The sequence below is a fragment of the Aulostomus chinensis genome, chromosome 14, assembly GCF_037954235.1.
Source record: "Aulostomus chinensis isolate RoL2024-O1b breed Wild chromosome 14, RoL_Achi_v1.0, whole genome shotgun sequence".
Taxonomy (NCBI): Eukaryota; Metazoa; Chordata; class Actinopteri; order Syngnathiformes; family Aulostomidae; genus Aulostomus; species Aulostomus chinensis.
The window spans coordinates 9,475,577-9,490,411 of NC_141333.1; the positions used below are offsets into that span (position 1 = coordinate 9,475,577).

At 39.6% G+C, this 14,835-nt stretch overlaps 1 long non-coding RNA gene across 1 annotated transcript in view; it reads left to right on the top strand.

Moving 5' to 3' along the window:
- Positions 1 to 14,346, top strand: part of LOC147249680 (uncharacterized) — a 39,575-nt gene extending 25,229 nt beyond the window's left edge. Inside the window, exon 3 of the long non-coding RNA XR_015119242.1 lies at positions 13,497 to 14,346. This is a non-coding gene — a long non-coding RNA (uncharacterized LOC147249680). The remainder of the gene's footprint in view (positions 1 to 13,496) is intronic.
- Positions 14,347 to 14,835: the final 489 nt, after the last annotated feature.

A 14,835-nucleotide genomic window follows, 5' to 3' on the forward strand; every position in this document is an offset into this window, starting at 1 on the left:
TATGGCAGATGCTGTAAGACACTGTTTAGCATGACTGGGTATGAATCTCTGATTAACTACCTCATCACCTCATGTGTGCCCGTCTCGGTGACCTTGACCTTTCAGTGCTATTATTTTTTGGGTCACCTGTGATTCACAGGGGATTTTTGTTCTATATTTAAAGATGTTACTTCAAGATGTTCCCGAGATATTGTGTTCACTTCAGTGTGAATTTTGACAGCCATTTTAATTTTAATTTTAGTCTAAAGTCTTTTAATGAATAATAGTTTTAGTCATACATAAAATTAATTTTTGTTTGTCTTACAATATGCATGCCAATTTCAAATTTATGCTTGTTTCATCAATGAAGATGAAATGCTAGCGTTAGCCTAAAGCTAGCATTGCCGAACGTGAGTCTGTTAGCTCAGTAACTACACCAACCCCAATTCATTTGCACAATTGAAACAGTTTCTCTGCACAAAACTACAGAAGACGATTTTGTCATGGGCCAGTTCTCATCAAGCAACATGGATTTGTGTTAGCAATATATGATTTGTGAACAGAATTAGCTTACCTTTGCATGGCTATCCCCCTGGAACCCTTTGAGGTGCCTCTTGAAGTTTGTGGTGTTCTTGCCGCCTACTTTAACACCACAAACAACTCTGTCTTCCTTCCCTATTATACACTGTGTTTTCTTCTCGGCTGCATCATATACTAAGTATTTCCACAAGTCCTCTCCTCTCTTGGGACTGAGTGAGGCTGCCATTGTCCATGGCATTGACACACTTGTGAGTGACTGTGTTCTCTTGAGTGCAGCTACACTGCACGGGCTGCGGGCATAGCTGCTGCCCACTGGCGCTTTTGCGCAACAGACTGAATATTAATTCAGTTAAAGAAAAATGTAGTGTGTTTTTATTATGTCAATTATTCAATCAGAAGCATTTTTGTCTTGTCTCGTCATGATGAAAATACATATTATTGTCGTCATATATTTGTCACCAAGGAGCTGTTTTTAGCTCGTCATCATCTCATCTATGTCATGAAAAAGAGAGGGAAAAAAAAGCTTCTTTGGCGAACATATTGCGCCATCATTGTTGTCAACGAAATTAAGAAATTCACTTGCAGTGACTTTTAACCTTTCACTCGCCAAGAACTCAGAATCTCTCCAGTCTGTCCTGCAATCTCAGAGGGTATTTTACCCTAATGTAGAAATGTAGAAATTAACCAAATGAATTCTAGTGATATCTTGTCCAAGAGTTTCGGACGAATGAGCTGATACCTGAAAACATAATGCCTCCAGCTTTCCTTGGAGTGCTTGCATAAAATTGGAATAAATGAATGACTGTGAGCGCTTACCAAGGCCTGAAATCAACATCCTAGCTAGAAAGCTGTGTTAATGAACAGATTTTGTACTTTACCTGCCACCTAAATTGAACATATTTTGACATCACATACTGTAACTTCGATCCCTAAGGCCAGATTAGACCATTCTTTTTAATCAGTGTCTGCAGGAGATGTCATCGCTGCAAGTGCTGTTAACTCAAAGTGGATTATCGTCACTAATGACTAAAAAGGCCTGCCTTTTAAGCTCCTCCACCTGCAATCCTCTGTAAAGTGTGTGTGATTCAGCTCCTCTCTCTCCTCTCTCCTCGTCTCTCGCTATTGGAGGAGAGACGATCTTATGTCATCCTGTGGAACTCAGCCAAATGAATAATAAGCCCTCACCTCTGCTGCACTTCCAAACCTGGAGCTGAGTGGAGGGAGAGGTAATACTTTGACTTTTCAGAGCAGACAGTGGAGAACAGGTCTGACCTGGCCTGCTCAAACTGACCTCCCGCTGGACCGAAGCCACAGGGGTGTAAAGGATATTAACAACATGGCCAGAATTCAGGTGTAATGCTTTTGATTAACCATTCAGGAAATATATTAAAAGGCTGACTTGTTGAGCTGAGGGTCTGAGGATTTGAAATCAATCAGGAAGCCAGCTAATTCTTAATTGAGTTAAAAGTACAGCAGGTTTACTCACATGTGGAGCATCTGGGTCTGTTGTGAAGGAACACCATTTATAGTTCTGTGTGAGAGAGGGAGAGCATAGAACTCCTCTTATATTAAGTGTCATTGTGTAAGTGTATATGTCTGTGTGTAGCTGCATGTCTGGTAAAACACTTGGAGGCCACTGCCAAGATGCACACATCCTGCCTACACAATTGATCAAAGATCCGAAATGCATTCTTTACCTTACATGGAGATGCAATTCTAAATGTTGTATAACAAGCTGAGCACCCTCCCCCCGCACACACACACAAACAAACAAACCCCCACCCTTCCCTTCATCCCTGCAGCCATGACAAATGGGACCTACATGAAACCTATAGATCCTTGTGGCTCATGTCTGCACAGATGATAATGGTACAGCCATAATACATTAAAGTGCTTTATTTATATATATATAATATATATATGTGTGTGTGTGTGAGTGTGTGTGATCATCATAATGAAACTATAAAATGCCTCCACACTTTTCATCTTGATGTGAAATCCAAGTGTCTGGAGGCCCTGACCTGTCATGGTTATTTAGAGAAACGTCGCTGAGGGGTTCCTTGCCTCCAGATCCAGATCTACTTCCTGTTCTGTTTCCTGCCCCTGTGACTGTGCCCCACCCTAACATGATTCACCTGTGTTTGATTCCACACCTCTGTGCCAGTTGTCTGCATGCTCTTTACCCTCTGTTTGTCTTCCTCTTGTTGAAATCGTTGCAGACGTTTTCCCTGCTATTATGCTGCCTAGACTACTTTGTTTTTGACCTTGTCTCAGTCAAGCCTTTTTTGCTCCATCTGCCTTGTTGACTGTTGCACAGTCTTCTGAGTGCTTTAGTAAATACTCTGATTTTTTTGTAACCTGAGTCTGTGAATTGTGCAGTTGAGTCCCTGCATTAAGTGCCACATCCTTACACTCTGAATGTGCTGCTGCAAACAAAAACCACTGGGAGAAAGGCAGAGGATAGGAAAAAAAAGAGGGGAAAGAGAAGGAAATTAAACAGTTTGATTACAGCTCTTTGGCATTTTAAAGCGACACTTCACCTAAAAAGTTTCTGATTAGATCCTCACACAGACACACCAACTCCCTTCAATCACCTTTCTCTTCCTGGCCCTTACTCTCCATTTCCCCTCCTACACTCGCTCCATTTCTCCTTTGCAATTTCCATCTGTTCAAATGAAATATATTTGGCATCTGGAGAATGCCCCTCAGCAATGAGGGACAATATATCTTACAAATATCAGCCGTCCAAGCGTGGTTCATGTAATATTTATAAAGGGAATGTGGCAGTGGGTGATGTCAACAATGTTTACTGTGAACAGGTTGAGCATCCCTCTAAAGTGCAGCACCTGCCAACTTTTTGACAGGCTAGGTGCTCGGCCAATCCGGTGACTCATTTACATGTTACCCGGCGATCACGGCTGACCTGATCACATCTGGCATGCTTGTCCACTTAATTAATCATGTGTAAGTGAGGCCAACCTCAGGCTTTGATTACAGCGGCCATATTCTTTTAAAGAGAAGTTGCGCGTGTGGTGGGATGTTGGCAGACAAGTGGCCAGATGGACATGATTTTTGATTAAAAAACTTTAGATTCTCTCTATTATGTTTTTCTAGCAAAACAAAACAAGAACAGGAGGACATGGGATGATATTATCTTGTTTAATAGCATCTAGATAGTTAAATGTTTTTTTTTTCATTTTAGCTCCAAACTTCTCCAGTGGGTATACGTCACTGAAAGTCTGAACTTTTTTAATATGTGAATAAAAAAGTACTTTGACATTCATGTAATTTTTTCCCCACTCATCAGTGTATTTTTGACTGCTGTTTAACAGTTGCCAAATAAAATTGTTGATATTTATTTGCAACAGAAATTAGAAATTGTGCAAAAACAAAAAATGGCAGTAGAGAAGTCTACCACCATTTGCCACATTATTTTTGAAACACAAGAAAACAGTCCATGTAAAACTTGGGACAAAATACATAAATACATAATACACATGAAAAGCAGAAGCACTAACCCAGCGACGTTGTTAGGCACGCGTCCTGCGTCCCTGACGCATTAAAATATGAAAGGACGCAGTAAATTCACTATCGGCGCGTCCCAGGGACACACCTCATTTTTCCCATGAAAAACCATACATTGTGAACAACAACTTGTGTTTAAAATCACAGTAAGTAGCAAAAGAAACCTTGCCGTCAGCGGACCTGACGAGCGCTGTTTCCACCCTTTGTGCATTAACTCAGCGCAGACATGATCTCCTTGAGTACAGTATCGCGACATGCTAGTTTAGCCGCTACAACAACAACAACTACCGCGGATTTCATTTCAACAATGAAAGATACGAACTTCTTAGTAGTAAATAAATTCACGTTTCAACTGTTATATGCTGTGTTCACTCGATGGTTTAACGTCTAGGGGGACGTGCTAAATAAAAAATATTCCGGTGGTGGCTGTGTGGCAATAGAAAAAAAAAAAACTTTGAATGGTGAAAAAAAACCCATTTTGAACATACCTGCTAATTATAGCCATATCTTACCATACCACCATTGAGAGAGTTTAACACTACAATTTGAGGAATAGAAGAATATAAGAAATAGAAAGAAATACATTTTTTAATTGGGGACCCATTGAATTTCCCAGGGACCCACTCAAATCATGGGGACTCACAATATTGAAAACCTATCAACGTCTCCGCTAACCCCACATTGGGATTATGAATATGCCAAAGCTAACATTCCTCATTTAGGTTTTTTTCAGAATAAAACATTTATCCAAAAGACACTCACTACAGTATGAAGCTGATAAACATGAGGAATATTCAACGTTTACCCCATCATAACCCCACACATTGATTTTTAATGACCTTTTCATTAAATTATAAAGTGACTGTCTGACCTGCCAGCGTCTATTCTCAGACGGGTTTTTCAAGTAGTGTTTCATTTTGTTGAGGTTTTAAATCTACGTACAAGCCAGCTTAAGAGAGTTTTATTTATACGGTCAGAAGGAGTGCTGAATCATATAAACCGCCTAAAATCCGGAAGTGTCTTCATCTTTGCGTCGTCCAAGTCCTCAAACTGTTCTCTCAGACTCAGGACGTCTTAGCTGTGGGGTTATCAAGGGCTGTGGAGGGTGCACAGTCTTGCCTGTTAGCTGCATGCACTGGCCTTTTGTTTGCCAGCTTTTCCTAGTACTCAATTGAAGCAATTACTCGCTCCATTTAGCAAATTTGTCCTCCTTTCACCATCTGAGTCGACAGATGATATAAAAGGCACCTACAGAACCTTCGAAAACCAACGCATTCCTGATTGGGGCTTTAATTTGTCCAATTAGGCAGCTAATGAGCTAATTTAGAGCTCAAGTGAACCTCAATAAAGATGAGCATAGCTGGCCAGGAAGTTCTAGTTACGGAGCTCAAGCAAAAGAAAAGGTTCAGCAGTTTTTAGATGAGATTATTTGTACTCACTTTTCCTAAAATATGTATTCTCACAAGTGCTTTAAAGCAAAAAGACATAATAAGTCTAATTTCATCCCAGTATGTCACATGCAAGGATTTTTCATCTACCTGCAGCTTAACCGATTTGAAAGTATTGTGAATTGAAGTTTTGCGCATCCCCATGAGGATCGGGGGAGCAAGCAGGCCACAGGTCTCACATTTACATTTGATAGCAACAACACGTCAAGAGAAATGTGACAGCACACCTACAAAAGCAGTCAGGAGTGAGACACAGATTTAAATATTCTGCGATTTTTAGCAACTACCGCTGTATTGTGTATTTTGGTAATTTGATTATAATTTTGCAAAGGTAAACACGTTTTTTTCAGATAATTGTTTTCCCCTGTTATGGAAAATGGAAAACCAAAATAACAATTGCTTGTATCTATGAATGCCTAAGGTACATAGGTAGGGCTGGATATTGGCAAAGTCTTCACGAAAAAACAATGATATATGGATTTTATACTGTGACACAGTGCTAACGCGGTAGTTTTTTGATATGTATATCACTTTATATTTGTGACTCAAAAGTCAAATTAAATCACAAAGATTTGATTTGAAATAATATTTTACAAAGTCGGACATTTTGTACAAATCTGGCTGCCATAATATTGAAAAATAAAGTGTGTGTAAGTTCTTGTGCAGATCATTTGGAGTAACACAAAACTGCTGTAACACAGATAAAAATCTGATTTTATCATGATATATTGTGATATGACCTGAATAGCAGGGACTGGATTATTGACACGGTAACATTGGGGGAAAAAGAAAAAGTCATGATGAGTTGCTGTATGGAAGCATAATTCACATCCAGGCACTAAAAATATGTGATACACAGAGGGAATTTTCAATGAAGTAAACTCCTGTGGCGTATTTGACATCTTTTACCTTTTGGATAGGTGTTTAAAAACACGTGATTGAGGCATAATGTCAGACCAGTCTTACAGCAGACTTGCCAAAGAAAGCAATAACGTCGGAGGTGGCCTCTGACAGCATTGCAAGGCTTTTGTCTTTGCCATCTCATAGGCATCTATGACAAGGTTAAACCAAAGAACGTTCCCTCCCCTACGTGCCTGCCCTGCAAAATGAGAGTTGACTGGCCTGTGCGTGCTACCAAAGAATTAATGTGAACAGCCTGGGCACAGGGCAGTTTCAAAATTCATGACTGCTGCAAGCGCGCGCGCACGCACACACACACACACACACACACACACACACACACACACAAATGCTCTGTGATCCCACTCTGGTGTAAGTGCATACACCATCTCAAATACAGGGTAGGTGATACGGTCGACTCATCCAGACAAAACATACTACACACATACACTGCAACATACTATGTCTCCTAACCAGCAGCTGTTGTGCCTTTCTAGATGAGATGCAGACATGCGACCCATGTGCGACTGACATGTCATTTATCATTATCATTTCATTAAAAAAAAACAAACCCAACTCAAAACCCTCCCGGATGACGTGATCAGATGATTCACACACTCTGTGTCAAGGAAGTTCTGAGTCAATGATTTTGGAAAACAATTAGCATGGCAAAAGCACAGCAGATGGAGAGATGCTGGCTCTTTGATCTATAGCTTCGAAAAAAAAACAAATCTTCCAAAAGTTGGAAAGTAGAAAGAAAGTAGAGAAGTAGCAGAGAGAGTTGAGAGTGACTGGCTGAAGTCAGGCGGGTCTCCTCCGAGGGGCCTGGCAACACACACACACACACACAGACACACACACATACACTAGTTTAAATGACAGGATTCGTAGTTGGAGAAGATAGATGAGAGATAAATGTTGAGTTTCTATGCAGTGAAATCTGAAAAATTTTAGAACTCAAGAGGGTATGAGTTTGAAATTGTTCCGCATGTGAATGTATCAGGTACGTGCAGTGCAGTGTCTCTTTATTCATCCTTTTCTGCACATAGTTCATTTTAAGTCTAATTTGACGTGTGTGTGTGTCGCATATATTCAGAATGTCTTTGTGATCTGTGTGTAATAACATGCTTATAAGCCACCGTCCGTAAAGAGCAGAAGTATCCAAACCACCACAACACTACTCAGTTAGAAGGAACACGAGCCATTTAACATTGTTTTCTTCCTGCATAGAAATTCTTCTCATAACATTTTCACAAAATAAATATTCAGGGCTTTGTTGAATATATGTGTGTGTATCATTTATCATTCTAGCTATACATCTTGTTGGTGTGTGTTTGTGATGCTGAGAGAGATTTACCTTTATTGTATGCAGATAAAGCATTTAAAGGCATTTCCTGTTGGAAGGATAGATTCCAGAGGTGGTATATGGCAACGTTATCATGTCAAAGTTATCTTTTCTTTCACACCAAAGGGAATACCCCTAGGCCGTGTAAGCATCACACTGCAAACATCATACAGTAAAGCTTTGAAGTAGCCCACGGCTAAAACCTTGTCAATACAAATTGAGTAAGATGCTCTCTGGCATTTGCCGTTTCATTTTACCCTCACTGTCCAACAGCTCAATACGCTTGACGTTCAATCGCAGGGAAAATATTTTGAAATTTTATACCATTTGGATTCCTTGTGTGTGTGTGTGTATTTGTATATATGTGTATATGTGTGTGTACATATGTATGTGTATATATTTATCTGTATATGTGTGTGTATATATCTATGTATTTGTATATGTATGTGTATATGTGTGTGTATGTATGTGTGTGTAAGTGTGTGTATGTATGTATGTATGTATATATGTCTATATGTAGACATATATACATACATATATACACACATATACATACATACATACATACATATGTGTATATATATGTGTGTGTGTGTATATATGTGTGTGTATATATATGTGTGTGTGTGTATATATATATATGTGTGTGTGTGTGTATATATATATATATATATATATATATATATATATATGTGTGTGTGTGTGTGTGTGTGTATATGTGTGTGTGTGTGTGTGTGTGTATATATATATGTGTGTGTGTGTGTGTGTGTGTGTGTGTGTGTGTGATTCGTGGCTACAGATATTGGTTTATTTAGAACGATATGATCCCAAACAATTAAGTGACTTGAAATCAATTCAGTCATATTTTGTACAGAAATTCTACCAGTGTGACTGTGAAATAAATACCTGGATACTGGACAGTGCAGGGGAAGTGTCCTAGATTCTTGTTGTTTCTTGTAGGGGAATCAGGCATAAGTTAATTATGGATAGAAACAAACAACAAGTAAACAACAATTAATGGCAAAAGCATTCACGTTTGATTTGGGATAAAATGCAACTAACACTTCAGGTTGAATTAGCAGGAGGTCAAACTTTTCTGCTCTCATTTTCAGTATTTAATACATTGTCAAAAAGGTACAGTGACTGCAACCAACATTTCCACATCTGCTTTTGTTTGCAATATAAACACAGCACAATCTTTAAAGTCAAACTCAAAATGCAACCAACATCTCTTCAGGTTGGTTTAACATTAGGTTTACCTGCTATTTTTGCTTTTACATTTCTACAAACAGCAAGCTACTTAATTAGAACAGCTCAATCTTTGCAAAAGCCAAAGTGTTTACACACACTTGACCACATTTGTGGCTTGATAATTTCTCGCTTGCCAGTTTCTCCTCTGTCATCCGGCATGCTATCTATACATATATATATATTCGTGTATATGTATATATGTATAAGCTGTGTTTGTATGTATGTATATATTTGTTTGTATATTTGTATGTACATATATGTACGTATATATGTTTGTATGTCTGTACGTATTTGTGTATATATATGTTTGTATATATGTGTGTATGATTGTTCATACAAAGCTTGTGTGGGGAATGCATGTCAGTTAAAATGTGTGTTTTGATTTCAAACATAATTTCAAAGCTAAAGGAAGAACCACAGGCTTATTACACGAGGTAACAAATGAAATGCATGTAAATAGTTATCTTATAATAGCTTTGATTAATGCGCCTTTCAAGAAAAGCAAGGATGAAACACAAAAGCAACAAACAGATAATCATAATAATGGTAATGAGGTAGAAGATGGGGTTGTGTGTAGTGGTGGGTGTTCAGGGATTCCTATGTAAGGATGAGGATGACATTGATTTCATGCAGATATTGTTTACGAAAGAAAAAGTAGTTATTTTTCAATGTCTTTCTCTTTCACACCACATCTTCCGAGTATAGCTAACCCCACTGGAGCAGCACAAAAACAACTGGTTAGGTTTTGGGAAAGATTGTGGTTTGGGTTAAAATGTTCACTGTTTTGACAGAAACAGGAAGCCAACACACACACACACACACACACACACACACACACACACACACACACACACACACACACACACACAGACACACGACAGCCTGCCACTTCTGCCAGCTGCACAGTATCCACTCAAATATCCATCCACACGACCTGGATACAGCAGCGACTTCAGTCGAACAAAAGCCACAAAACAGCAGCAACCATCAAAACAAGTTTCTGCACTTAGTTTAGCTTCCAACATGAGTCTCCTTCACCACTCCCTCCAACTCATTATATGGAATTTTTCCTTTTTATTATGGGCTTCATGACCACTATGTGGCATTTGTCACTACATGCAAATAAGTTTTAGATTAAAATGTAGGCTGATGCATCTGAAGTGAACTTTTTCATAGATCCAAATTCCTGTCTTTTCAGCTTAAAGCATCAAAAGGTTGAATGTCAGCTAGCAGCAAAAAAGCTTATCGTATCATTCAGTGCAACAATATCAGTTAACTTTTGTTTTGGTTGGCACTCGTGGCCTCTGGTTACTTTGTGAGAAACAGGTTTTGATTTGTGATGTAAATACAACTGACTTGATGTGGTCTTCTGTCAGCAGAGTTTGTTTTCACAATTCTGGTCTCTAAGGTGCCGGCTTGTATCATACAAACACCATTTTCACCCTGACATCCAACTGGGAACACTCTTCCACCTCTCCGAGACTCACAACCTCTTGCTCCATCAGGGGAGAGGAACTGAATAACAATAACTCCTTTAACACAGCACAGAGGTTGTTTTTTTTTTTTGTGAAATTCTTTTTATAATCAAATAAGATGAGTCAAAAACACAGTGATGTCTCTTTTCCAACTTTGCTCACACACACACACACACACACACACACACACACACACACACACACACACACAGCACACACTCTCACTCCCCTGTGCCGTCACAAAAATGTTGACACTCTCTGACCCTTTCCAAGACACGCTCTGACAAACTGTGGAAGGGCATAGAGGCAAGTTGCCCACAGTCATCACACCTCTGCCTAGCCTCATCCCAATAAGGAAGGGGGGGAAGGGGGTGTGGGGGTTGGAAGCCCCCAGGCAGGCATTGGGCCAGGTCTGCACTGACTGTGTGGCAAGTAAGCTGGTAGAAGGGTGGATGACCTTCACATAGATTCAGAGACTGTTGCGACCACAGGGCTGGTTTGCAGATGAGTTGGTAAATCAATAGGCAATATACTGGGAGCTCAAATTCCAATATCAGCTTAGCAAGCTATACATGATGTTGCTACAATGTGCAGACACTATTAAATTAAGTCAGGTGCAATTTATGTTTTAAAAGTGCCACAGGTAGCATTGCTCAGGCTTAATACATCATTGTTCGATTGTGCTCCCTGTGCTGTAAACAAAGTTTAGTTTGCTCTGGAAGAACCGCTCCTATTGATTATTTATGCTATAAAAAGTCATCATTTCTGTGTTCATACCTGAACATACAGTTAGTTGTATTTTTACACCTCCAGTGCTGAGCAAAAGACATAGCGGATTAATGTTGTCAGCTTTGACAACATGAAAAATTGGTGGCCAAAGGTCAAGGTCATTGAACAGGAGCAACTGCAATGCAGTATTTCCAGTTTATATATAGATATACTTTGTGTATTGCTCTCTGTCTACTGGGTATAAGAAGCAGATGGGAACTTGTAAGACTGAGGAGAAAGCCCAACATATCAGCATTTACATTTTTCATTTAATCATAATTCTTTTTTGTGTTTATTCTCTCATCCAAATGTAAGTTCAGTTCTAAGTTCATTTTCTGTCTGAAGCTATCGGTGGATAACTGGCTACTTACGTAAGCTGCTTTGTTTTCATTTTACACCAGTTCAAAGCTGGTTATTTCATTTTGCTCACTGTGATGGCACTGCCTAGCTGGACAATACACTCAGCCATCCGGTAGTTTACTCACCATACCTCGCAGGTGAAGACTGATTCTAGTGCCATTTTCTATCTTCTCCTTATCTTTATCTTTTGAATTGTTTGGAATTCGTCAGTTTTTAAGGAGGTGTACTCCACTGTTGTGTGTAGGTGAATTCTGAGTGTGCGACCTGGAGCTTTTCATCTTCAACAGTGCTGGTGCAGAGTGCAGTTTATGTGAAGTGTGTCATTGATGTTTTTTTTTTGACTAAACACTCATCCTGAGAACATTTTGAAATTGCAATACTGAGGGCCCAGTGGCAGATGCCATGGCTTGCCACTGATACGAAGTCACGCAACACTAAAATACAGAACACATAACTAACTTCACTTCAGTGGATGTTTACTACTTTTTTACCTGTGTCCAATGATATTGAGTATGTATTAAATGTGTGCTTCTTGTTCTGTGCAAGTTCATCTTAGTTCTGGAAGCATAATTTTAACGTATGACTGCATAACTGAAAATGCACCGGTCCTGTCCACATCCACAGAGCATAGCAGACCTAGCATAACATAACTGTATCCATAGTCTTCCTGTATATATTCAATTTCTTACTGTCTCCTTTTTTGTTGTTTACGACATTTTATAAATCTGGAAGAACATGTCATTGTGCAACAGTAAATTAACCAGCCATGAAAAGTGGTGATCCGTCTTGCTTGACTAACATCCGTTGATTATAATGGAGGCAAGCTGCAAAAATTATTCTGCAGGATGAAATAATAATTCTCACTTTGAACTGACATCATCTTTTAATCATTTTGTTGTTGTTTTTAGGATTCAATTCTCAAGTAAGAACACATGTAAGCCCATTTTATTGAGATGAATCAGAACTGCCAGCATCATCGGTTCAAACAATGAATATAGTATACGTAAATATAATGATATTCTGGAAGGAATACATGCATTATTGAATTCATAGCATTCTCTTCTGTGCAGAGTACATATTCTTAGCTGGGCCCTTGACTCAACAGCTCTGTTTTGTGGGAGTCGATGATATGACAGCTTTTAGGAAACACCTGCTATAAAACATCATTCTCAGGTGTCTACAGCGAAGAGACAAGAGAAATGAATATTCATTCATCCATCATTTGTACGGCCTCTCTGATGCAGGGTCACAGAAGGCTGGAAGCAATCCCAGCAGTCATTGAGTGAGAGACGGGGTATACCCTGGACAGGTAGTCAGTCCATCATGGCCTTGACATGTAGAGAAATTCACACCTCTTTAGAGTTTCCAATTAATCAAACTTGCATGTTTTTTTTGGGGGGGGGGGGGGTCTGTTGGAGGACGGACATCCAGTTAAGGGAAGAACATGCAAACGTGACACAGAATCAAGGGCTTACCCATTATTTTTATTGCTCTCCGTGATTGTGATTTATGCTGGACACAAGCGGCGCTGATCCTTAAAACAAAGGGGAAAAAAAAAGGGGGAAAAGCATCTTTTTCTTTGTCATGCTGCTGAAGTGCCTTTCTGCCCTGATGGATAAGCAGCTGCGTGTGGTGCGGTCAGTAATTATAATGCACCTGATGAGAAAAACTAGATTACTTTTAACAATATTACGCTGACGCAATTGCTGGATCTTAGGAGGTTATGATGGAAAAATGTGACTTTGTATCTGTGACCTTTGTTTCCTCAGCTGATCTGAGGAGAGGTGACGCGTGTTACTGATCAAACCACAGCCTGCCAGCAATTCATGATAGAGAAGCTTCAGATGGAGGTTTTGATCAGCTGCTGGGGTTTGTAGGTATTGATGTGTTGTTCTTTTGTTGCAGGGAAGATGTTGCCCAAGAAAGGTGCTTCAGTTGGACACTTCCCCACCAGTTGGTATCAAAGATGTGTGGGTAAAATATCGCAGTGTAGTTTTTTTTTTGTTTTTGTTCTGATTTGTGATTTAAATGTGAGAAAGATGCTTTACATATCTAGTGAATGTCAAGAGATGAGGGGATGAAGAGTTATTAGTTGACCAATATTGCCCTGCAAAAAAGGAGCGTCTAGAAATAAGAAAACACTGAATCTGAGGGAAAACTGAACCCAAAACAAGTGAAACTACCTGTCCATGCAGCAAGATTTCTCGAATTAAGATTGTTAAATCTATAAATAATATTAGTGTCTGGTCCAAGTGGAACTGGTTCATCTACCACACCCCAATAGAGTGTGTCGTGATGCCTGGAACACACACACACACACAAAGGAAATTATCACTTGAACTAGTCAGGGATAAAATGGACAATCTTCCTAGCAATGCACTTAGGCCAAATGCTTGTGACTCAGCATGTAGTTGTCATGAAATCCTGGTGATGTCCGTGCATGTGTATGTGCTCCCATTGGAGTTTAATATCTTGGGAGTGAGGACATTTTTGGAAACGAGGACATTTTAATCAGTCCTCGCTCTCTGAGACGCCTTCAAAGGCTGTTTGAGGGCTGAGACTTACGGGTCGGGGGCTGGAGAATCCATTATTTCAATGAATGTTCTCAACAAAGAGATGTACAAAGATATGCACGTATTTGTGTGTGTGGTTATAGATGAACTTGTGTTATTTGCTGTGTTAAATACATCCATCTGAAATGTGCAGATGTGTGAGTTGCATTTGTATGCATATTGTGGGGGTGGGGGTGCATTCATTTAACAAAATGAATAGCCCACGGACTAAATTAAATTTCAGCTGGAATTAAATGATGGGAAGTGGTCTCTATGTGTGCGACCAGATCGCTGTGGGAGGGCAATATTGCTAAAAGGCTTTTAGAGGATTAATTCAATGTTTTCTTCTTCTTCTTCTTCTTCTTCTTCTTCTTCTTTCTCTCCCAGTCAGTTTTTTTTCTTGGTTCCAGGTGCTCATAAACCTCAGCATTCTCTTTGCATTGACATTTAGTAGCCTGAGAATGGCAGCAAGCCAGCAGACGGGCGCTACATCCGGGGAAAATGGTTGAGTATTGGGTTGGTTCTCTGAGGGGCGGGGGGGGGGGGGGCATGCTGTTGTTGATCAGGAGAGGAAAAAAAAGAAACAACACCAACAACCAAAAACAGAAATCTATGAGGAAGTAATGAGAAACTGAACAGGTTTGATACCAGCAGCATCAGATATGAGTCCATCAACAGCCAAGCGTCCTTGA